The sequence below is a fragment of the Cupressus sempervirens genome, chromosome 8 (genome assembly GCF_028749045.1).
Source record: "Cupressus sempervirens isolate cs-2001-9-10 chromosome 8, ASM2874904v1, whole genome shotgun sequence".
Classification (NCBI taxonomy): Eukaryota; Viridiplantae; Streptophyta; class Pinopsida; order Cupressales; family Cupressaceae; genus Cupressus; species Cupressus sempervirens.
Window position 1 is genome coordinate 377551626 of NC_143125.1, and position 26978 is coordinate 377578603.

Consider the following 26978-nt stretch of genomic DNA (forward strand, 5'->3'; position numbering starts at 1 on the left):
TCACTTCTTTTGGTCTTGATCCAAAATTCATAGATCTCTGCACTCCCCTACTCTAGCAAGATCGATAGAAACAACAGTTCGGTAGCAGTTCTAGCTCCACCTCCTCAGAGCAAGCCTTTGCTGTTAAATACTTTCAGAAGGATAAAGGCAAGTCTCAACAGTCTTCTCACGAAAATCCTCTATTCCAGATTCAGAAGGTTCCTGGAAGAACATTCAATGCAACTATTGCCACAAGTTTGGTCACATGAAGGTTGAATGTCGGAAACGCTTAGTTGCCCAATCTAAGCAATCAGGTTCGCAACCCAAAGCGAACAGTGAAAAGCACACTGAGAAGACGAAGTCTTCCATTTATGCCTTCATGGCTAAAAGACCTATAAATCATGTGAAGTCATCTGCCTGGTATATTGATTTAGGTGCTTCTCATCATGTCACCCATCATAAAGGCTAGTTCACTAACTACCAACCTTATTTAGATTCTATTATTTTTGGTGGCAGAGAAGAGTACACTGCTATTGGTAAAGGCAACATTCAGATTCAATCTGTTGGGAGGAATCTCATTTTCCTCAATGTGCACTACATTCCAAGGATGGAACTAAATCTACTCTCAGTCAATCAATTGCTGCAACATTCTCCATAGTTGGATGTCACCCTCAGTTCACATCAGTGTACCATCACTGATAGAGAAACTCAGTCTATTGTTGCATAGAGTCTTAAGGATCATGGTCTTTTCTGACTTACTCATTCTGGTGATTCTCGGGAGTTAGCTATGGCTGTTTGGTGATCTTGTGTTAGCACACTTTGGCATCAGCAGTATGGGCACTTAAATGTGCATTATCTCTCTCATCTTGCTCGGGAAGAGCTTGTCCTTGGTTTGCCAGAGATTCAGACTCAACAACTTGGAGTTTGTGATGCATATCTGGCTGGGAAGCAACATCACACACCTTTCACCAATGTCAATTCATGGCGAGCTTCTCAGGTACTTCAACTTGTTCATGCCAACATCTACGGCCCTCTGGCCACTCCTCCGATTCTTAGGTCTACGTATTTTCTATTGTTCGTTGATCATTTCAAAAGAAAAATGTGGGTATATTTTCTTTAACAGAAAGCAAATGCATTTCCTTTCTTTCAAAAGTTTAAACCTTTAGTTGAAAAAGAGTCTGTTATTACTCTTAGGTCAAACAATGGGGGGAAATTTTGTTCTAATGAATTCTCTAGCTTCTTGGATACTCGTGGCATCAAACGCCAATTAACCACACCCCACACACCACAACATTATAGTGTAGTTGAACGTAAAAACAAAACAATCACCGAGATGGCTCGCTCCATGCTCGAACACAAACATGTTCCAAAGAAGTTTTGGGCAAAAGTAGTTAACACTGCAGTTTATCTTTTGAACCACTCACCCATGGTGGCAGTCAAAGGTAAGACTTCAGAAGAGACCTAGTCAAGTCGCAAGCCCAGAATGAGTCACTGAAAGTTTTTGGCTCCCTTCTTTTTGTTTGGATCCGTGATGCGTCCTGGACCAAGTTAGATCCCAAGAGTCAAAAACTCCTTGCTAGATACAACAGTCTTCACAGAGTCTACCGCTTGATTGAGACACTAAGACATCTAGTCTCATGTACAATCGTGATGTAATCTTGATGAGCAATGAAGACCATTCATGCTTGTTTCTCCTGTTCCTGATCCAGCAGACCAGCCTAAGAAGGCTCATGATTTGGGAGTTAGGCTTCCATTAGGTCCACCAGATGGAAGGACTCCAATAGCTCTTGTAGCTCCAGTTATACCAATGATCCATGTACAGACACCTTCAGCTTCTACAGGATCACCCAGATTTGTAGATGCTTCACCTAAGTTTTATCTAGATTCTTCAGATGAGGAACTTGATAATAGAACATCTCCTGATACTAATGTTGGTCATTCTCCTCTCTGGCCTAAGTGGAGGGCCAAGACACTTGTTGAACTTCGTGATGATGAGCTCACTGATAGGAGAACTACTCAAAAAAGAGCAAACCTACAGAGTCTGTTCACTTTGCTCTCATGGCCAACATTCACAGTGTGTTTGAACCTCAAACATATTCTAAGGCTAAAGGATTTCCAGAGTGGGAATAGGCCATGACATATGAACGCTAGAGCCTGTTGAAGAATAAGACCTAGGTGCTTTCTGATCTTCCACCAGGGAATAAGCCCATTTGCTGCAAATGGGTTTACAAAATCAAATACAAATCTAATGGTACTTTGGATAAGTACAAAGTTCGTTTAGTTGCAAACGGCTTTTCTCAACGTCAGGGCATTGATTATGAGGAGACATTTGCTCCTACGGCAAAGATGAGCACAATCCGAATAGTCCTAGCCATGACAGCACAGCTTGGTTGGAGGGTCCATCAGATGGACGTCGAGAGTGTGTTCCTGAATGGTGACCTACAAGAAGAGATCTACATGACGCAACCTCCTAGACTTAAGGTTGTTGGTAAAGAACATCAAGTTCTCAAATTACTCAAAGCTCTCTATGGCTTGAAGCAGGCTCGGGCATGGTACATGAAAATTGATAACTACCTCAATGGTCAAGGCTTCCAGAGGAGTTCTTCAGACTCAGATTTATACATCAAGACTACTGACAATGACATCATCCTTCTGGTTATTTATGTGGATGATTTGATCCTCACTGGCAGTTTGGTATCATTGATTCAAAGAATCAATCAGAATTTATGCTAGTCTTTTGTATGACTGACCTTGGGCTCATGCACTATTGCCTAGGTGTTGAGGTTTGGCAACAGTCTTTTGGTGTGTTCATCTCTCAATCCAAATATGTCAGGGCTCTGTTAGACAAATTTTGTATGCAGGATTGCAAGCCTGCATCTACACCAATGGAGAAAAGTCTCAAGTTATCAGTCAAGTTTGATTCTCCTCCCGTCGATGATACTACATACAAGCAACCAGTAGGGAGCCTCATCTACCTCTCTGCTACTAGGCCTAATATCAGCTTCACAGTCAGCTAAATCTCACATTTTATGACAGCTCCTAAGGCTGATCATTGGATGGCAACAAAGCCTGTGCTTCAATATGTGAAGGGCACTTCAGATTATGGACTTCTTTACTCTCGGAGTTCTAATCCTAGACTCAGTGGGTTCATAAGTTCAGATTGGGCAGGCTCTGTTGATGATAAAAAGTCAAATCTGGATATGTATTCAGTTTGGGATCTGGTGCCGTAACATGAACCAATAAGACGCAACAAACAATTTCTCTCTTCTCTACAGAGGCTAATACAAAGGGACAGTCAAAGCAGGTTGTGAAGTTGTTTACTTCGTCCAATGCTTGGGCATATGCAGATGTCACCAGCAGGACCAACCACTTTGTTGATAACGAAGGCGTTATCAAACTAGCACAAAATCTAGTCTTCCATGAATGAACCAAGCATGTGGATGTTCATTATCACTACATATGACCATTGGTTGAAGATGGGACAATAGACTTGCAGTATGTTCCTACCATGGATTAGACTGCAAACATTCTCACCAAGCCTCTTGGTCCTAATAAGTTTGTTAAATTCAGAGGAAAACTTTGTGTTGTGGATAGATTAACCATTGAGGGTATTACAATAATAATTAAGCTTCTATTATTAGTTAATGGTTATCTATTTGTAATCTATGGTAAATATTATAAAGTTTCTAATATAAGTTAGTCTGTAGTTATATGTTAGCTTTCTTTAGCTTTCTTTTAGCTAAAATAAAATGTTTATATTCTTTATGATCATTTCCTAAGAAAATATTGTTTTATTCTTTTGTATATATTGACCTCTCGATCTCTATTAATATTAAGTGAATATTTTACCAATTACTTTGTAATACAAGTCTGTGTTTGCAACTCTTTTTCTTTCCATTGTTCTCAAAAAACCTACATGTGATAATGAGAAGGCGATCACGTGAGACTACACACTTCCTAATATAGTGACATCTTTCCATATGTTGCTGAGAGCATGGAAGTATACCCTGTTGGGGTGTTTGATGAATGAAAAAGGCTTAACACTTTATTTACTTGACCTTATTCAAGAAAACTCTTGAAAAGAATGTTGATATTCTCTTTGCACCAATCAAACCAGCACAATGTACGCTGGAAAATTACAAGAAGAATCATCAAGAATGGCCATGTAAGGCAAAGATGTGTGGTGCAATCTATGTGTATCAGATGGTTCAACACTCTACATAAAACAAAAAATTAAATCAGAACCAGAATGAAATTGTAATCTGAGAAACAAAAATCTAGTTAGCTCATGGAGGGATATTTGGCTATTGTCTTGTTTATCAAGTCGAGTGGTGGGTGATCGGGCACAGTGTCCTTGTATTTATCCCTGTCCAAGGTAGGTTTAGTGACAAATGATGCTACTATGATCACTAGAGATCGGTATAACTCACTATCGGATGGATAGGTTGTTAGGAGGGTTCCGCGGTCTAGTCGATTGTGTAGTTGACACTAACATCAGGATGCTCAGGAGGCAAGATGAGATGGTGTACACGCACCTTATCTCGTGCAAGTTAAGGCCATTCTTAGCTGACAATGAGTGGGGATACACTAGGTCCATGGTTGAGAGGTTAAGCCTTTGGCAATGCTTCTCTCCTCAAATGCCAAGACTTGTACAAGACAAATCAATTCTAGTTCGTTTAGCATGGTGTGAGTTTAATCTTGTTGGTAACCTCGTCTATTATTTTATTTCGTATCTTACCTCAGTCAGCTACATATATTATGCAATTAATTCTTGATTACATGAAATCGTAGTTATAAATTCAATTAGATTTCATTCACTTATCTTGCGTAATTTTTTTGATTAATTTAAACTGGTAGTTAAGACTTATCATGAGAATGCAGTTAATCAGCTATAATCATTGATCCTTTCTCATGTGAATAGGAAGCTAGATTACTTTGTTTTTTAAAATTATGAGTAATTAAGGAATTGAAATTTTTTGATGTTACAATTTTCCTTTTTCCCTTCAACTATAATACACTATAGTAAATTTAGTGAACTTTATGATCTAGTAGGTAAAGGTATCTTTATAATATGTTTTTCCAATCCCCCATTTTATGTTTCTAGGTTTAGTTTGAGGAATTAGGCATCTCAACTCATAAATATTGGGTGTTGATAAAGTCTTATAATGAACTTTTTCTTTATATGTTCTTAGTTTTTGGTCATTAGACTTATGCCTTAGTAATGTTCTTTGTTTATTGGTTGTTGACGATTTTAGATATGATGAATATATGGACTTTCTAGGTTTGGATATGGGGTGGGGTACTTGGTCAATGGTTTGTTATTTTTCTACTTTTGTGATATCTTGTTTTTACATGTGGTGGTTTGCAGAGAGCTCATGGACCTATTGTATATCATAAATCCTCTCTAGAACTCATAAATCTTCTGAGAACTTAATCAACATTCGCCTTGCATCCCTCAAGTACTTCTTCACTATCTAAATTGTCTTTATCACTATCTAAATTGTCTTTATCACTATATAATGCAATCTCTCTGAAGCTATTTGGATATTCTTCTTCTTGGTCAAGTAGCCTTGAGATGGAGTAGATGATTTTTTTATCTTTTCCCTCTTTATCTTTGATATACTATTCTATGATCATTTGCATCAAATATCGCTTCCTTCCTTGAATATGCAAATCCATTGGAGTTGACAAACCACTTAAGGTCTAACAAGAGTCTGATGAAACTATTAAAAAGTTTCTTTCCACCACTTCAAGAAAGCATTATTTTCTAATGTCCTTTGATATCTACTTCCATAGTTTGAAGAGTCATCATGACCTGCCACAAACTCATCAGATTTGCATGTCTTATGGCTCATCGAGGCAACTTGGCATGGACTCACAAGTTGACTACACAAAATAACTCCTTAGTTTTTGCTTGGGATTAACGCGAGTCTAGGATTATGACTCCTGGGTCCTTCACAGAACTTGCTCTACTGCTGAAAAATGCAAAAATAGATTAAAACCCCTCAACTTTTTGAGTTGTCTCATTTCTATTTGTTCAAACAAGCCTTCATTGTGAGGTGGTGTTTTAAGAAGACAAGCGAGAGAGATAAGGAATCAAAAGAGAGTTGAAGTAATTTTTTTCCCTTTCTTTTATTTTCTTTTATTAAAACATATTTAGAAAATCTTGAAAAATAAGGGGGAATTCTCGCAATTTTTTCCCATTTCCTTGAGAACCCTATTGGCTCTTTGATCAGATAATGCTAACTGATGAAAACATTTTGCTTGGACTTTGAAACTGTTTTATAATTTTTTTGCATTTTGTTTTTTATTATTTTTTTAAAATTTACAAAAGTAAATGATATAACATAATGTGAAAATTCTAAATTATAATTGCAACAATGCCTTCAACAAATTTATTTAAATATTTACAAACTCCAATAATGCAATTATCTAAATGCAACTATTCAACTATGAAATTATGTGAATATGGAGATCGAATGTGCATCCAAATAACCTTCAATATGAGCCAAAGTTGTAACACGGCTGTAGTAGGAACAAACGCTGCCTTCTGAAGAGATATTGCAGCTGCTAATGATATATTTGCTGCCTTCATTAATCAACAGCAGCCACTAAGAAACTGATCTCAAGCTTCTATAGAAAAACACAGGCAGGAAACAATAAAGTCATCCCTCAAACTATGGCAGCGGCAACCTCTATATTCAATCGCAGCTCCATAATCATGCATTCAAAAATTAATAAAACCAATTATGACAATTAAGAAACAAACTCCATCCATGTAAATTATATCTGATATGAGATGTTGAATCTTCTTCACAATTTGGTCACCAAATTACATACAATAATAATCTGGGAACGAAATTATCGCTGGCACAATTCTCAATTCTTCCCCCTTTCAATTATTCACACCCTAGGCACAAACTCTTAACAAATTCACCCTATCAAACCCACAATAGAATGCTTCTTTTTTCTCATTGAATACATTTATAATTCTCAAATGCAAATTGACCTTGAATCTTCCAGCACACACCTCACATAACTTACATTTGTGCCTCTTTGGTTAAAAAGTTTGAAATATAATATTTTATTATATTTCCCCCCAAGAGCAACTTTTAAGTTATAATTTAAAGCTTACATATAATAAAGTCACCATTACAAAGTAATTGGAAAATATTTGTTTGCTATTAACAACGATCAAGAGATCAATTTATACAAGAGACTGGATGATGTTTCCTTACGAAACAATCGTAAAGAATAGAAACATTTTATTCTAGAAACAGAAAACCAAATATTAGAAACATTCTAATATTTACAGAAGATTACAATATATAACCATTAGATACTAAATAGAGATAATAGAAACATAAATTTTCTATTAAATAGCTCGAGGCAACTTGGCATGGACTCACAAGTTGTCTTATGGCTCATCGAGGCAACTTGGCATGGACTCACAAGTTGACTACACAAAATGACTCCTTAGTTTTTGCTTGGGATTAACGAGCTACAACACTAAGGTGCCCATTAAACAATTTCAACAAAAATAGCAACCTTAGTGCCCATAATTAAATTGTAACCAATAATGCATCGGACTTTGTGAAAATGGCCTAACCATACCAGAAGTGAAATCCAACTACACAAGAGCGATCGTGATGATGAAATATGATGAATAATCCCAGCTATGTGTGTTTCTAAAAATAGACGCTCTCTCCAAGAATCTTGGAGCCCAATCCGGAAGTAAGAAATAACATCTAAAAGCATCATATAAGTCCTCTAAAGCATTTGAACTCATTAGAATCATCCATTGACTTACTATAAATAGTGAGTCCCTCAAAATGGAGCCAAGACTCACAGAACAACCTAGCTTCGGAATACATGGAGGGTTTGAAGATATACACACTTACAATCGTCTTTTGGTGAGCCAAATAGCTCCACAACAAGGTCCTTTGATCACCAATATTAGCCTATAAGGACCCAATGATAGGCTAAATCCATTGACTCTGATGCTTGCTCAAAATAGAGACATTACATTTCCCTTCATAACTTTTTTTCTAGTATTTTTATCTTCTTGTACATTTGAAAGCCTGAAACTATGAGTATGAATAATGAAATTTCAAATATTGAGTGTATGAAGATCATATATTGTTATATGTGTAATGTTTGAATCATGGCTATAATGTTCTCTAAATGCATTGATTTCTTTTCGTTTTCATGTAAACTATGGTTTTTCTTCTTTGTCGAGTCTTGCAAAAGTTTTTTGCAGAGTGTCAACTCCGAGTACTACTTTGGGATATTGAATCCGAGTTTTTAAATTTTGTCTACTTCAACATTTCTTCAAGTTCCTGATGCAAATAAATTCATATTTGCATCCAAATAATCTACCAAATTATTTTTATTAGGGGTCAAACAGGGTTTGAAGGGGCCCCAAAACCATTTACAAACAAATTTCAAAGGGATCTTGAACCCTCATACAAATAGCTGCAAAGAATAGAACATAATCAATCAGCAGCCTTTCAAATGGTAAACAAACTAATAAGCACAAACTAATCCAACAACAGACCAAAGCCTCTAGAGACCATACAAGAGTTTTAGAAGGCTCCTTAATCTTGAACAAGAAACAACGGTTTTAATTCTTTTGACTTCAGCAGAAAATCCTTTTGCTGGGCCAAGGATGCTAAACTCATCAATATTGTCACCTTTTTCTTTAATTGTATAATTTGCCACTTTGCATTCTCCACAAGCTTATCATGTTGTTGCTTGCTAGGTTGGATATAATCATAGTCTTCTTCCTCAATAGTGGATTCCTCACTAATTGCTACAATTTATTTTTGCTTATCTTACCACTATTAGTTCCTTCCATAATTAGGAATGTGGTTGTATTCTTCTTGGTGACAAACTTCTTATTGATATGTATTTGTTTTTCTCCTTCAGAATATTCCTAAATTGATATGTCAGATAAATTATTGTCCAGACTCCATTCCCTACCAACCATTCACTACTTGCAATTGCATCCTTCTTATCACCCTTGATCCTCTATGTCCTTGTCAATTACCACTTCTAGACTGTGGTGATGCATTTTGAAAGTATTCTTGTGCTTTGTTACATTTGAAGAACAATCTCAGCAAAACATACAATTCATTTTATCTTCTACCCAGTGTAACACAGGGCCCCCACACCCAAGCAACCAGGTCGGGAACATCCCCAGCACAAGGACTTTGCATTCCCAAGTCTCCCTACCTCCACCATCACAGCATCGAGACGCAAGGCCATGGAGACATCCTTGAGATGTCCAAAGGACTCCTACTTATCCCTCGATCGTCACAAGGACACCTAGATGCCCTCGATCACTGTGATGGAGTCCAAATTTTTGCCTCCATTTATGATGTTGGAGACTTAATTTGCATTGTCATTAATGTGAATAAAAGAGTAAAGAAATAGATAGAAAGTTCATAAAGATTTAACTTACTAGAGATTGCTACATGAAGAATTGCCTAATCAATTTGCAAGCCAATGGAGACTAAAATATGCAATCAACTCCAGATCCAATTGTTAATCATCAGAATACGATTAACAAAGCATATATGTTGACCAAGACTTGCAACAAACATATCATTTTCAGTCAAAACCTGTCAAAGTGATACTGCAGAATGTTTGGAGTCTCCAGCGACAATAATATGCCAACATCTACAGAAAATTGTACTATTAACAGCTTAAGCAATAATGTGAGCAAGGACAGTGGTATAGCAGTGAGAAATCTGGAGTCAAAGTTTGATTTCAATATCTTTCAATCAAAATATGGTGTCGTCAGGTTTCCCAAAGAAGACATGATGTCAAAGATAGTTGCCAAAACTTGAAATAAAAATAGGTTCGAGCTCTGACTACATCATCTTATCATTTCAGTCCAAGCCAAAAAATATGTGCATGACAAAGCTTCTAACGTCAAAGACAAAAAGCGGGTGAAGACAAAGGTTACTATATAGAAATTTAATCAAACACAAATCTGTTATAGTCAGTATATCCAATGTGCGAATCTTAACAATCACTACATATGCATTGATAATAAAAAAGAAAACATAGCGGTTGGTACTGTAGGTAGAGGCCATCAGGATGAATTCAGAAAATCCTCGAGAAAAAAAGTATTTCATTTGGTGCCCTTCCCAAGCTGTCTGTTTCATCCAGACAATGACTCAATGTCATTTGAAAGAGAACGTCAGCATATCATGAAGATAAAGGTTTGCGTGTTGGAGATTGTCGAACAATGTTCACCATAGAATGGCATACCCAGGCACGATATGCGTCATTTGCATATGATTCAAAGTAAAAATGTTACGGGAACAAGTATTGCAGTCCATAACGGTGATTATACGGGAGGGTTGATTAAAATATGCCTATCAAGTATGAATCGTGAATATTAAAAATTAAAGATGCCATCAGACTCTTTCTAGATCCGATACCATGAAATATGCAGAAGCCAATAATCAAAGCGGGGATTAATAAAAGAAAGAATGAATTTAGAAGGAGCCCGATAAAACTCAAGTTAATAGTATTCACTATAAACCAAGTAATCAATCGGCCATGGCAAAATAAGGTTGAGATTATATTTTCTTAATGAAAAGATGTGCGAGAATGTTATAAGAGGTGTCTTTTTTCCAAGAGACATAGCTCTTGGAAATTAAAAGATAAATATAAATAGGGAATGCTCAAAGGACAAGGTAAGAGATATTCAAAAAATCATTCATATTCTGAAAAAAGCATTTTATATTATTTGTACGGAGGGATAAGAGCTCAATATGACTTGTAATATAGATTCAATTATTTTATTTTTATAATAAAATAAAATGTCTTTTGTTTATTTTAAATGGCATGGAGATTTAAACTGCAGATGAATCGTCCTTTGTAATTATTATTTGAAATTTTCTATACAATTTTAATGTCGAATAAGTGGACATGGCCATTTAGCATTTTAAATTCGATCATCACAGATATTGTAAAATATTAAATTGTTTTTGTATCTATGTCCAGTTTGTCTCTCTACCAAAGGAGTTAAACTTCAATCTGGACTAATTTAAGATTGCGTAATATTTGGTCTGTCGCATCTTGATTATTTAATTGTTGGCAGTATAAGTGCATGGAACATTATAAAGTTGTACGTGAAAATTCACTGAAGTTGACTCTATTGCCCAGATGAGTAGAGGCACTGGTCTTTTTATTATTGAAGTCAGAAAATCTATATATTTCTTCCTACAAGCAAATCCATTATAAATAAGACCTTATACAAAGCATTCAATTCAAGCACTCAGCATTCAATTTCATTTTAATCGAGTTCAAGGACCTTGCCAGCTGGAGAACTCCAAAGCTTAAATTTTCTTTAGAAAAGATTTGAACCAAGTAATTAGGTTCGACGAGAAGGTCTACCCGCCTAGGTGTAGTAGACCCTGAAGTGCAGGGAAATTAACATGGTTTTCATTCATTGGCCAATGATTGTGGAATCCAATCGGAAAAGTGGCAAGCTCTTGGATTTCCAATCTGTGTTTTTGGGAACCAACACACTGGAAGGCGTCAACAGTAAAAAAGGGTTAGAATGCAATGGTTTTGATATCATGCAACTTGATGAGAGCCATTTATGTCCCACTTTATGACACATTTCAACCCATTTCATAAACCTTTGTATCTATCATTATATACCATTGTCAAATCATACCATTTATGTTGCTTATGATTAAAATATATAAGAAGTAATTAATATAGCTTTATGATAAAAAAATAGAAATATAATGATTATTGCTTGTGCTAATGAGCATTTGGAAATAACTCAATCAACAAATTCTTTTGAGCCCTTGTGATTACAAGATTGTTAATATTCAATTAAGTTAATATTCAAAGTGATGGAATCAACTACCAGCTAAATATGTACTTCAAGTTCAAAAAATACCTGTAAATGTCGCAAGCTACATCTGATCTCCATGTTTTTGTCTTTTGCTAAACAGAGACAGATATGATTAGTATTATGTTATGTGAATCTGTTTTGAGAATGGGTGTGATCCATTTCATTCTTTTCCAAAACCAATAAATAGATTTCAGCCATAACGTCAATAACTGTGAGCCATTATTTTGGTTGTATTCCAAATGAACTCTTTCTATTTTATGTAAAATTAGTTGAGTGACCTCATGAAATAGTGGTTGCAAGCCATTTGCATAACAGATTGGATAAATTTGAGGCCTCACAACTTCAAACCACGAGCATATTCTCTGCTGTGTGAAAACTATGTGAGTCCTCTAATTGACAAGGAAAATCAGAAATAATATAATATCACACTGTTATCGTCTTCTGAGTTCATTCTGTAAACTTTGTAAACATCTTCAATTAAGTTAATATTCAAAGTGATGGAATCAACTACCAGCTAAATATGTACTTCAAGTTCAAACAATACCTGTAAATGCTGCAAGCTACATCTGATCTCCATGTTTTGTCTTTTGCTAAACAGAGACAGATATGATTAGCATTATATTTTGTGAATCAGTTTTGAGAGAATGGGTGTGATCCATTTCATTCTTCTCCAAAACCAATAAATAGATTTCAACCATAACATTAATAATTGAGAGCCATTATTTTGGTTGTATTCCAAATGAACTCATTCTATTTTATGCAAATTAGTTGAGCAGCCTCATGAAATAGTGGTTGCAAGCCGTTTGCATAACAGATTGGATAATTTTGTTGCCTCACAGCTTCAAACCACGAGCATATTCTCTGTTGTGTGAAAACTATTTATGTCCCTATGTAATTCATAAGGACAACCAGAAATAATATAATATCACATTGTTATCGTCTTCTGAGTTGGTTCTGTAAACTTTGTACATGTCTTCTTCAATTGGTATGCTGGGAGGAAGGGTGCTCACTCTCTAATGTCAAATGTATATATTTTATTATATTATTCTGTAAATTTTATGTGGGTTTGTTATCGCTTAAATTCAACATCATTTCAGATTTGTTTTTCAGGTATCACGAGCTCTATGATTTGTATTCATAATAATTCTTGTGCTTCAAGTTTAATCAATGAAAAATGCGTGATTTATATTAAGATGCCTTAGAATTTGTTGCAATTACTAAAAGGCAATATTGCAGTCCTCCCTCCTTGAGATTGCTTGTCCTCAAGCAATCATGAATCTGCGATCAATACCAAGATCCCATATTAATATGCAAGTTGCTCTATAGCTCATGCTTGAATATCTGAAATCGGGATATGCCACACTATTAAGCCAAATGTTCGGATGCAGCTCATCCATCAATAAGATCCCTATATCTCAAGTCAATCTAGAAAATATTGCTCCACCCATTTGTTGAGTCACTCTAAAGATAACACTATGCCTCAAGTTGTGAACCCGCTCATCCTTATCCATAGAAAACAAGGCATCGAACTTGTCAACAACTCATATCAGTCTACTATTAAAATGGCATTGTTTGAAGCTATGTATGGGCGCAAGTGCAAAACCCCCATAAGTTGGAACAGGAGTGAGGATCTAAACGTTATTGGGCCTAAGATGCATCTAGAGATGGAGGAATAGGTAGTTCAAATCCGTAAGAGGCTGAAAGAGGCAAATGCCAAACAAAAGAGTTATGTTGATTCAAAGAGGATTCCTAGAGAATTTTCAGTAGGAGAAAAGGTTCTCTTGAAGGTTAAACCCCAGAAAAGTACTATTAAGTTTGGTAGGAATGCCAAATTAGCCCCAAGATATGTGGGACTCTTTGAGGGGTTGGAAGTAATAAATCTTGTGGCCTATAGAATTGTCCTACCTTCAGCACTCGCCCTCTTAAGTAAGTATATAACAAGCAATAAACATGTTACTCATTGCAATTTCTTACAAGTGCAAGATCTAGGGGTGGTGGAAATAGAACCACTCAAAATATTTGAGGTGCATAAGCTTTGCTTGCGAAATCGAGAAATCAATTAGTACAAGGTCTAGTGGGACCAATATGCTGAAGAAAATGCCACTTGGGAAGATTATGATGAAATCTTCCAAAAATTTCCACATCTTTTTCCAAGAACTTGAATTACGGATTGAAGCAAAAAAATTGTGAATTCAATTTGAACTGTGATGATTTCATATTGACATAATCTTGTATTCCGAATATTCTTTAAATGTTCTTAAATTGCAAGTTCATCCAGGACGATGAAACACAAGGGGGAGGGTATGTTACATCCCTATTTTTGATTAATTATAAAATATCCTTTATAGCCGTTGAGACTTCATGTAAAGTGGAATTGATTGGTTAATTTAGTTAATCGCTATGGTTTCATGTGAATTAGAAGTGTTGGTCATTCGTTATAATTTCATGGGAACTTGGAATAGTGGTTAATCATTATGATGTTAAATGATTTGAAAATAATTATTTTTTATAGTATATTTTATTAAATGATGGGAAATGTGTTATTACCTTGGTAATTGCCTTTTGCGGGAATGCCACGAAGCGGAGGAAAGCATTGCCAGAGAGGGAATTGAGCATGAGGGCACCACCTACCATGGAGTTAACAGTATGAGTCATGTGTATTCTACATGTCAGAATTTAAAATAAAGGAAGAAAAATCAGTATTGTGCAGTTCTTACAAGAGCATAATCCATATGTCTATGAGATAAGGAGACGCACCCTCAAAGAGTTTAAAATAAAAGATTTTGAAATACCAATGAACCCTACTTTATTTAAATTTTATAAGCCTAGGTTGGGAAGAGAAGAAAACTTGTCTGTAGTAATCAGAGTTTAACAGACAGCCACACCGAGATTCATCAAGGATGACCAGCAAGGTCAAGATAAAGGGTGGAGACTGATACCAAATGACTGTGAATATAACCTGCAAGATGAAAGGTGGATATCAATACTAAACGAAATAGGAAATGAAAATAAGTAATTAAATCAAACTGAGTCAGCTAATGGTGATTTAAGGGTATAATCATTGTAAAGTCGAGCGATGGGTGTGTTGGGATTCAAAATTCATAAGAGTTTTGAAAGTGCCTAATTGACAACTTTGCAAAACTACCCCTATGAGAGCTTTTTGTGCCTATGTACCCGATTCTCGTTTGAGTCCTATAATGTGTTTCAAGTGTTCAACGCATTGTCTTTACCTCCTTATAACCCATCAAACTTAGCTCAAACCCTAAAAGTGTCTCCATGTGGCGTTGGGTTATAAAGTAATATATTTCTCATTTTTAAAGTGGTCAAGTATCCAGAAAATGACCTTTTCCCCAATCAAAAGAAATCCGTTCACCGAAATATTCTGAGTCAAAAGAGAAATATTTAGAAAAGTTCAAGACCTTTCCAACGAACTATTACGCCAAAGGATAAGAAACCCAAATGAGGCCCAAAAACCCCTTATTACTCCAAAATGGCTATAACTTAGTCTTATTTAAATATTAAACACTAACTTAGGAAATATTAAAAATATAACCCAAGTAGCTATAAAATGCCCCAAAGACACCACAGCCCATGAAATCATCCTGTCACCTGTCTATGATTGAAGTCAGGAATCAAGGATCCACTGGCAATCTCATCCCTAAAATCTAGGAATGTTCCTAAACCTTAGGAAACAAACCCTATTCCTTTGAAACTGAACTCAAGGAATCATCTCATGGAGAACCAGCCCTAGGCCCGATCATCCCTCCTAAAAAGTAGGAAAAACCCCTTAATTTTTAGGAACTGCCTCCTAAAAACAAGGAACATCTCCAGACTAAACAACAATTGCCAAAACACCAAATCTCCAACACTGTATAACTATACTGGGTCTCTATCCAACCCTGTCAACCCACAAGACCCCACAATAAGCTGACTCACAAGTCTCTGCTAGACGGAGTTAAAAAGGGGACATGACAATCCTCCCCTCTCGGAGATGTTTGCCCACAAGCAACTATAATGTTGGATGCTATAAAATGCTCTCACCCTCCCAAGTGGCATCCTCTATGGGAAGATCTCTCCATCGTACCAAATACTCTCGAATTACCCTGCTTCTCAACCGTCGTTCCCTTACTTCCAGAATCTCATCAGGAACCAAAATCAATTTACCTTCCTCATCCATGGGAGGTAACTCAGGTGAAACTGTAATATGTTGTCCAAGTGCCTTTTTCAGGCAAGATACATGGAATACATTATGAATTCTACTACCAAGTAGTAACTCAACCTCATATGCAACCTCCCCCACTCGCCTAATGACCCGATATGGACCATAAAAGCGTGGTTGGAGCTTTCCAACTCCGCCCCTTTTTAGGGTGCTTTGTCGATATGGTTGTAAGTGCAGAAAAACCATATCATCCACCTCAAATGTTCTCTCAATCCTGTGCTTGTCAACGTATATCTTTTGCTGATTCTGAGCCTGCTATAAATTCTACCTGAGAGATCTCATGATATCCTAGTTCTCCTGTAACCAATCCTGAGCCATGGGTACTCTACTGTCACTAAGTGGCAAATCAATGAAAGATAATGCCTCGTATCCATAGAGAGCTCTAAAAGGCGTCATGTCAATGGACATATGGTGTGTGGTATTATAACAATACTCGCCCAAATACAACCAACGTACCCATGCTCTTTGCTGCCTTAACACAGTTACACAAATATCCCTCAACCCACTTGTTGAATATTTCGGTCTGTCCATCAGTTTGAGGATGGTAACTAGTACTAGGTGTCAACACAATACCTGTTAGCCTGAAAAGCTCTTGCCAAAAGGAACTCATGAACCTGCTGTCCCTATCACTCACAATGGTCTTGGGAAGACCGTGGAGTCTAAACGCCTCTCTAAAAAATAACTCAGCCACCTATGATGTCGTAAAATCTAATGCAATGGGAAAAAAGTGGGCATACTTGGTTAGCCTATCCACAACAACATAAATACAATCTTTCCCCTAAACCCATAAAGTAAGTAAGTAAGTGGGTTTTATAGTCCACGACACTATGCCATAGTTTTTGGGTTTACATATGGTGACAGTGATATGGGACTACCTCGTACTCTTTTTCGAGAGGCGCTTGGTGCTACAAACAAGGCATACATACCCTACCCCCCAGTGGGATTTGAACTTGTGACCTCTCTTTCAAGAGTACAAGTTCTCCACCACTAGGCCAACTCAGGTTGATAGAGATCCCTGTCCACTTCTATTCTGGTATAGGTAAGGGCTGCAATAAACCCGCTGGGTAGGTATGCTCCGACTTGTTCTGCTAACAAGTCATACACTCATGGGCATGGCATAAAACATCATCTTTAAGACCCTTCCAAGAGAATCTCTCACGAACCTCCCTGTAAGTCTTACCATATCCTAGATGTCCTGCTGTAGGAGTATCATTGAGAGCATGCAAAATTTGTTCCTTCAATTGAGAACCTGGAACAAGATAAACCCTACCCTTGTAGTAGATAATATCATCTACCACGCTATATCTGTCATCCACTATCATACCCTCCATGATCTCACAAAGCATGTTGATTCTTAGAGTACTCAACTAAAAGTTGAGCCTTCCAATCTACTGAAATCTTGCTCAATGAACATTGGGCAATCAATAAGGGTTTCTGAGAGAGTGCATCAGCCACAGTATTATTCTTCCCTTTTATGAATTCGGTATCGAAGTCATAAGCCAAAATTTTGCTAACCCATTTTTGTTGTTGATCATTGAGCTGTATTTGATTTAGGAAATATTTCAGACTATTATGGTCAGTGCTTACCACAAATTTGTTGCCAATAAGATACTGTCTGAACTTGGCTAACGCATGCATAATAGCCAACATTTCCTTATCATAGGTGAAGTACAACCTTTCATTGTTTTGCAACTTCCTACTCTCATAGGCAATAAGGCAATAGGGTGTCTATTCTGCAACAACACTGCTCCTATACCCAAGCTTGAAGCATCACACTCTAGGACAAATGGCTGCGAGAAATCAGGTAGTGCCAAAATGGGACAAGTACTCATAACCTCCTTAAGTCTATCAAAGACCCCTTGTGCTAGTTCTGTCCATCTAAACACCCCTTTCTTTGTGAGATCTGTCAAAGGTGCTGCCATCTGAGAGAAACCTTTCACAAATCTTCTATAATAAGCACATAAACCAAGGAATCCACGTAACTCAGTAATGATCTAAAGGTTGGGCCAATTCTGAATCACCTGAATCTTCTCCTCATGCACCTTCACCCCATCAGCACTAATCACATGACCCAAATATAATACCTCCCTCAATCCAAACTCACATTTGGATAGCTTAGCAAATAGAGACTGACTCTCCATAATGTTAAGTACCTCCTCAACATGTCTGATATGATCCTCCCAACTATGACTATAAATCAATATATCGTCAAAAAATACTAGAACCGACTTCCTCAACTAATTGTTGAAGATATGGTTCATACATGACTGGAAAGTAGTTGGTGCATTGGTAAGGCCAAAGGGCATTACCAGAAACTCATAGTGTCTATAGTGACAATGGAAGGCAGTCTTGTATACATCCTCTGCTCATACACGTATCTAATGGTAGCCTGAGCAAAGATCAATCTTAGAGAAGTAAATAGCTCCATGAAGCTCATCCAACGACTCATCAATGCATGGAATAGGATATCTGCTCTTGATTGTCCTTTTGTCCAACGCTCTGTAATCTACACACATCCATAGAGTCCCATCCTTCTTCTTAACAAGCACTGCTGAAAAAGCAAAGGGGCTAGAACTTGATCGAATGAAACCCATATCCAACAATTCCTGAATAGTCTTCTCAATTTCATCCTTATAGGCCCTAGGATGATGATATGGTGTAGCCATTACTGGCTTTGCTCCATCCTCCAACTCTATATCATGCTCAAAACCTCTATCTGGAGGCACTACAGGAGGTATGTCACCAAAAACTCTCCCATGACGATCCATCACTAACTGAATGTCAACATGAAATACACGATCATCCTAAGGTGTGGGTGTTTTGGACTTAACCAAACAATGCGTAGCCCAAAGCACGTCATTACATCTAAGGATAGTCTCCATCCTGTGAGAAGTCACCTCTTTAGGTCCACCATCTGAAGCTACCCTCAAAATAATCTTCTTCCCCCTAGAAAGGAACTCTAATTGCATGCGGTGGTGATCAATAATGTAACGCCCAATACCTTGTAACCACTACATGCCCAAAACCACATCATAATCCTCTATAGGAAGCACATAAAAATCATCGGTCAGAGTATAATCCCCAATCTGAATACTAAGCTTTGGAATCCATTTGGTGCAACCCAAAACTGCACCATCTGCCACCTTCACTCCGAAACCACCAAACTCCTCATACTGTAACCCATGTCTCTCAACCAACTTCTGATCAATAAAGTTATGCGTAGCACCTGTGTCTACCAAGCTTGTGACCTGCTCGCCTTTTAGTGTACCTCTCAACCGGAAGGCATGAAACTTAGGATAGCTGGAGAGGGTAGCCATAGCTACTTTGGCTAACACCATGGGCTCAGGGGTATCTAACTCCAACTGTGTTTGTACCTGCTCAACATCCTCCATACTATCCTCCACATCAATGTCGAGCACATCCTCATCTCTTAACTCAGAAGTCACCTTAATCAAATGAACCTTTCCTTTGCCCATGCAACGATGCCCGGGCTTCCAAGGTTCGTTGCATGAGAAGCATAGTTTCTTCCTCCTCAAATCATTCCATGTCTTTGGGTCCATCCTAGGAGGTCTAGCTGACTGACCATCCCTAAGCTGTGAGGTGTTGGCCTTCTGTGGAGACCGTGAATCTCTAAATGGCCTTTTATCCGATGGATAAGTAGGAGTGGTTTCCAGTCTCAATGTCACATCAATAGCATCCTTAAGAGTGGCCGGTTGGAAAGCACAAACTAATCCCTTAAGCCTATCCTGCAATTCCTCAATGAATAGCATCACACTACGCTTCTGGGGTATATCAGGTACCATAACCGCAATATGCTAGAACTCATTAATATAAGCTTCTGCATGACCAGTTTGTCTCAAATGAGCCAACTCTCTGTAGTAAAGTTTTGTATCCTTATGGTCAAACTGTGTAATGAGTCGCTCAGTGAACTCAGCATAGGAATGTACTAAGGTGTGATCCCAGGTGACCAATCCATGGTGCCACCAATCATAGGCAATCCCCTCTAGATGGAACACATCAAACTAAATAGCCTCATGCTCAAGCATGGGTCATAATGAAAGATATATATCCAGCCTGTGAACCCAAGCTCGTGCACTCGTATCTCTTGAGCCATTATATGTAGTCAATGTGATCTTCCCAATAGCTCTATTGAGATCATAGTTCTACTGCTGTTGTGGTGGTCTATAACCACGATCTTCCCTGAACCTAGTTGTATCTCTACGTTGTGCACAATACTGGGGAAGAGGGAAGACGTCCCTAACCTCAGGGGGTAGAGCTCTCCACTCAACTATGGCCGCCAAAACTGACTCCTGGAACCCCACCTCTGGTGGTTTCACCTACGCTAGCCATTCACCTAGTATGAACTGAGGAAGCAATGGTCTATTCGTAATAGGTGTACGATGGCGATGCCGCCTAGAGGAATGAAGGGAGCTCCCAACTGAAGAGTGGGACTGATGGATGCGCTAACTACCAGCCACTGAAACTGATCTACTTCGCCTGCCTCTGTGTCCACCCATCTCCAAACGCTCCAAGGTATCCTGTAATCTGTCTAAAGCCTGAGCAATCCTGAGCTGAGTAGCGAATAGGGTCCACACCATCTCTCTCTCTTCATCATCCTAATTCCCTGTGCCCCCCACCTATTCTTCTGCCATAATAGGTTCCTGGTCTATTACAAAACCTTGCTCAACTTGAGCTCTCCTGTGCATATAAAATTTGTGTATCTCAGCTCTTGGATGTATAGATTTGCAATCAAATCCACAGGCTGGCAAGATTATGCTCTGATACTGCTGAAAAATCCCTAATGGATCTCTTCTGCTGATCTGCTGTAATTTTATTATTTCTAAATTTGCTTTCCCTATTTATTAAAATTTTCTTGCAGAGCTAGACAGAAGTTGAAGAAGAGTTTGATTGTTTTATGTTTTTGATGATTTTGCAATAAGTAATAACAGAAGTACAATAACATGAACCAGTTCTGAAAATGTATTCCAAATACAACCAAAGCAATTTCACTTCAAGCAGATTTTTGAATATAAAGCCTAATTTGTAACAAGATGAAGATTTACAATAATATCCAAATGATTACAACCAACAATAAACCCAACCTGAAGGCGTGAAGGAGAAATATAAGCCCAGAAGGAAGCTATGGCTAGGTTCCAGCTCTCAAATGTTGCACGTGGGAAAGAATATGGCTGCCAGGTGCTGCCGTACAACTTCAAAGTGCCCACACGTGGATAGAATGCCCAAAAACCCAACTAAAACTCTGACTCAATACTGCATTCCCTAGAAGAAACAATGCACAATCTCCAAGATGCTTTTGACTGCAATGAACCCAAACCACTGTTTTGGGGGGGCTACATCCCAAACAAGCAAAGCAAGTGGGGTTGGCATCCTAAGTGCTAAAAGCTCAATCAGAGCCCAAATAACAAATCCAAGATGTAATATGTCAATGATGCCCTCGAACTTTGTCTTTACCTCCTTATAACCCATCAAACTTAGCTCAAACCCTAAAAGTGTCTCCATGTGGCGTTGGGTTATAAATTAATATATTTCTCACTTTTAAAATGGTCAATTATCCAGAAAATGACCTTTTCCCTAGTAGAAAGAAATCTGTTCACCAAAATGCTCTGAGTCAAAAGAGAAATATTTAGAAAAGTTCAAGACCTTTCCAACGAGCTATTACACCAAGGGATAAGAAATCTTGATGAGGCCAACAACCCCTTATTACTCCAAAATGGCTATAACTTAGCCTTATTTAAATATTAAACGCTAACTTAAGAAATATTAAAAATATAACCCAAGTAGCTACAAAATGCCCCAAAGACACCACAAACCATGAAATCATCCTGTCACCTATCTGTGACTGAAGTCAAAAATCAAGGATCCACTAGCAATCTCATCCCTAAAATCTAGGGATGCTCCTAAAACTTAGGAAACAAACCCTATTCCTCTGACACTGAACTCAAGGAATCATCTCATGGAGAACCAACCCTAGGCCTGATCATCCCTCCTAAAAAGTAGGAATAACCCCCTTATTTTTAGGAACTACCTCCTAAAAACAAGGAACGTCTCCAAACTGAACAACAACTGCTAGAACACCAAATCCCCAATGCTGTATAACCATACTGGGTCTCTATCCAACCCTGTCAGCCTACAAGACCCCATAATAAGCTGACTCACAAGTCTCTGCTAGACAGAGTTAAAGAGGGGACATGACACATTTCAACAAGCTTTGATAGGGGTTTGGGTTCCCCAAAGTTGGTTGTTCGTTGTTCTAATGTTGCACTTTATTCATAAATCTGTGAATCCCTGTTTAACTTTAAATAAATTTGTTCCCATTGACCCAAATGAGAAAACTCTTTCTCCACTGTATTTTAGGGGTCAGATACTTTCTATGTTCCAAGTTTGGGCTCTTGACGAATCTGTTTGATTAGTTTTCAAATGAAATTTTGTGTAATTTCTAATGTTTTGATGCAAATGAGTTCATAGAATTATCAGGAGGCCTATTTATGATGCTATAAATTGGAACCTATGATAGATGAAGTCAAATTAGTGGTACCCTTGTATTCTACACCGAAAATAGTCCAAGCATGTCAGTTTTTCCAATCTTGATGAATCCATCTATCCTAGGTACATTCCATTTGCAAGAATCTTTGTTTTTATCTGTACACCCAGTTTTGCATTTTCAAGAACCTAACTTCAAACAATTGCCAAATGCTCCAAGTTATGCATCACGAGCCCAAATTTTGTCCACGTACTCTCCATATCAAAGAGAACCTATCTCCAAAGTTTCATTTCCCCAAGTGGTCGTTTGATTGGTTTTTGAAGTCAAATCCAAATGCATATTTCTATTTCTGACATGTTTGTATGCAGATTAATTTCAAAACAGCAACTTCAACAACAAATATCTCCAAATCTTGATATAGTCATAAGACGAAAATTTACAGGATGAAACTTTGTGGGCCAGTGAATAAGTATGCCAAGTGTCAGGCCCCAATTTCTTCTTTATGTCAGTTTTTAAGGCCACTTGATTTAATATTTTTGCCATGTATTATCATGCTACAAAATGGTTAAATTTGGGTTTGTGAAAAGGCAAATATTGATCAAATTGGATCATTTTTGGTATGAGACTTGCCTAATGGATTTTGAGGGGTCGGGGGTTTGAGTTTGAAAAAAAAATTAGCCAGGTCCACTTGGGACCCAACTTTTTTTCATTAAGGCATTGCAGTAGAATTTAATTGGCACTTTTTAGTCAAATGGAAAGTTATGAAAGGAGTGGAAATCATTTTACCTAAGCATGGTGGACATACTGACTTACAGGATTAAATGAACCAAGTAATTTCAATGACTAGAAATACCTTGATTAAGAGGATCTAAATTGATGAGGGTCTGGCTCAATGTTTCTATGTGCACGGTGTATATGTTTTCCACATATATACCACAATCATTTATCTGTGTTAATTTTTGGAGGCATACAACGTGATGGTTTAAAGTCATTTCTTTGCAAAGATTGATTTAAGGTGGCCACAATAATACATTTTGAATGCCATGTTAATATCAAAGTGTGTGCATGTATGAGCTAGTTTATAATAATGAGTAACCGAAAGAAAGACCAATGAGCCTACTTGTATATTATGATTGGTAACTTTGTTATTTGAGGAAAAAATTATATTGGAGTATTTGGGGAAGAAAATTTTTCCTTTAACAAGCAATGACCATTTTGGGCAAATGATGGATGCAACATGAATTAATTTCAGGGACCCGGTTGGATGTTTAGGCCCGATCAGATTTGTTGGGCATCTTTGGAAGATGGTTTTGTTTTCAAACCAATGCCAGTGGTCTAAATAAATTGCGAACGCAGCAACATGCCTTGTTAGAAATAGGAAATACTGAAGGGGGGGGAAGGAGGTTGAATCAATATTCCATAAACTTTTGCCCAACTATGGATATTATTCACAATATTATAACTTGCATAAATGAATAAACCAATTGAGCTGGACAGCAAACACAACCATAAAACAATGCAACACGTAAGACCATATTTTGTTAACTATGGAAACCCTGGCCAAGGGAAAACCATGGTGGGGATGGTACCCACAAAATGATCCAATAATCAAAAGTATTTTGTGAAAGATATTGACTCTGTTAGGAGTCTATTACATTTGTATAGTGTCTTGGTCCTTGTTAGAGGACTAGGCCTTGTTAGAAATCTCAACCCTGTTAGGAGTTGTTATTACAATTACAAAATGTATGCAAGATGAGCCCACTGCCCAAACATGCAATATACAATGATATTCAGTATACAAAAGTATAGATACAATAACCTCTTTACAACAGCTAATATCTTCAATATCTAATATGATCTTTGTAGCTCGTTGTGCCAATTTTGCATACTTTGTCTTTATACTACTATAATCATCAAGTTCACATCACAAAATAATAGCATAGTTATTACAATAACCACACAAAAGCATTACACAACTTCGCATTTCAAAAATTTCCTTTATACCCTGATATTTAATAATATTTTGTATTGTCGACCTTCATGCTTTCACACGTGTCCCAAAATACAAAACTATACTTTGCCCACTTAGGGTTAACATCTAGGATGTCGCCCCTAATTAGTTAATCAATTATTTTGGTATTCAAATTAATTCCTTAACATCAACTATTGCATTCCTTGATTCTGTCATGTTTTATCTGTCGAATACTGCAATTGGTAAAACTGCAATATCTCTTTCCGTACTGATCGTACTAACTCGCGCACTTATAGATACGACATCCTTACATACTATTCTATCACCAAGTAACTGCGCATGTGCCAATAATGTCTCTGTGAAGCTCGCCAATCAAAATTGTCTCTGTGTAGACTGATAACCTTCATGATACTAACAATTTTCTAAGTTTTTATACCAAACTTCATCTTCATGTCTTGCTCACTTGATACTGAATATATATATATATATGTTGCCATAAATGACAATCCTGTATCATCTTACCCTAGCCAAACTGCCAACAATCTCCCCCTTTGGCATTGATGGCAACATATGGGAAAATTGGCAAAAAGCCCAAAAAGAAAAAAAGAAAAATTGTGAATCTTCACATGGCCTTTGCAAAATTAAAAAATGTGGATCATCTTTCTATTTATATCATCTTTACATTCTTAAATCTCTTTTACATATTACATATACAACTTACATACTACACTCCACCTTACATACATACAATTTTCATACACTCTCTCCCTCTTTGACATCAATGACAAAGGTGAGCCAAAAATAATTTACAAAGCAAATTGTACTACTACCTTCCTTGTCTTCATGCTGATGGATTACTCAATAATGCAATGTAATCAGCAAAGGTTCTCCTCAAGTAAATTAGAACTTCATTCGACGTTGCTTTTACTGAATTTGAAACTATCAAAAGCGCACACAATCCATAAGATGTTAACTCAGTGGCTTGAAAATCTGGATAGCTTAATTGTTCATAAGATGACTCCACTTTCAGAAAATCCTCAAGCTGCCTCTGAAGTGTATCAATCTTTAGAGATAAGTGTTCTCTCAACAAAGAGAACCTCTGCAATGTTTGTTCTTTACTGCTCTCCACTATCCTATTCTCACCATAGAGCATGTTGATCCTTTGTTCCAAGTGGATTATTTGAACATTAGTCCTCTTCAGCTCACTGGTTACTTTCTTCATCTCAACTTCTTCTATCTTGATTTGTACAGCGAAGGTGTTCATGTACTCATGTGCTAGCGCATATTTCTCATAAATTTCCTTTCCTTCATATACACATTTTTTCAATTCTTTGCAAATATCTAGATTAACCAGATCATCCTTCATATTTTGGCATACCTTCCTAAATAAATGTGCATCATGCTCTGCTTGTGCCTTAACAATAGCGACTTCAATCATAGTCTTAAATGACTATCAAATTCATCTAATACTTTAGTGGCTTTCTTCTGTGGATTTGCCTTATTAATTTGGATACACGTTAAGCTTTCCATTTTCCCAGTCATCATCTCTAGAATTTCCAAGCTCCTTTATCCCTTTGCTTTTCTCTATGATCCTGTTGGTGGCCAATGCTGAAATCTTACTAAGCATTTCCATCTCTGGATCCTCTGCAATGATTTGTGGTGTAGAGCTCATTATGCTTGCAATTAAAGTTTCTAGGGGTGACTTTGAGGAACTTGTTGCTTCTTTGCTTGCATCTCTGACAGGAGTGACTAGCTACAATTGTAAATTCTAACTATTCTCTTGTTCATTGCTCTCTTTCCCTGCTACTAACTGGTCTTCCTCTTTATTTCCTTCCTCCTCATCCTTCTTCTCTTCTTCATCTTTCTTTTCTTCTTCTGCTTCATCATTTTTCTTTTCTTTTCCTTCATCCTTCCTTTCTTCCTCGTCCTTAGAACTTGTATACCCTACCAAATTGTCAACACTAGGGTCATAGTCTTTGAAGAGATCTTTTGTTGTATCAATGGTAATGCTTGTACTATCAACATTCATTGTTTCTATACCAATTACAATTTGAGGGGCTTTTGATGATGGTGTTTTGATGTTCTGTTGTCCTCCTTCATTTATGTATCCTATTTGACTTGTGTTGTTGTTGGTGAAGGAACTGCTTCATCCTTCTTTTTTGTAGGTATTGCTATTGTGACATGAGTAGGGACTACTCCCCCTAACATTGTGTTTGCTTCTTTAGTGGATTCAGATGAAGAATTTATTTTGTCTTCTGAAGTCTTCTGCACTTCAGTCATAACCTGTACAATAGCTTGCTTAGTCTCTTTGTTAACTTCTTCGCAGTTGCCTCCCATTATAAGGATAGCTCTTGTCTTATTCCATAACAATGGCTCAGTGTTATTCATTTTCCTTTCAAGGTGATTATCACTTTCTACTTCA

The 26978-nt window shown here is 37.3% G+C and overlaps 1 protein-coding gene across 3 annotated transcripts in view; it reads right to left on the reverse strand.

Moving 5' to 3' along the window:
- The window catches only part of NINJA (Putative interactor of JAZ), a 133932-nt gene that overhangs the window by 31177 nt on the left and 75777 nt on the right, over window positions 1-26978 (reverse strand). Inside the window, exon 3 of one of the 3 annotated variants that reach the window (XR_016355548.1) lies at window positions 11909-11955. The exons of the other annotated variants lie outside the window; for them this stretch is intronic. The gene's annotated coding sequence lies outside the window, so the exon portion shown is untranslated. The remainder of the gene's footprint in view (window positions 1-11908; window positions 11956-26978) is intronic. 3 annotated transcript variants of the gene reach the window in all.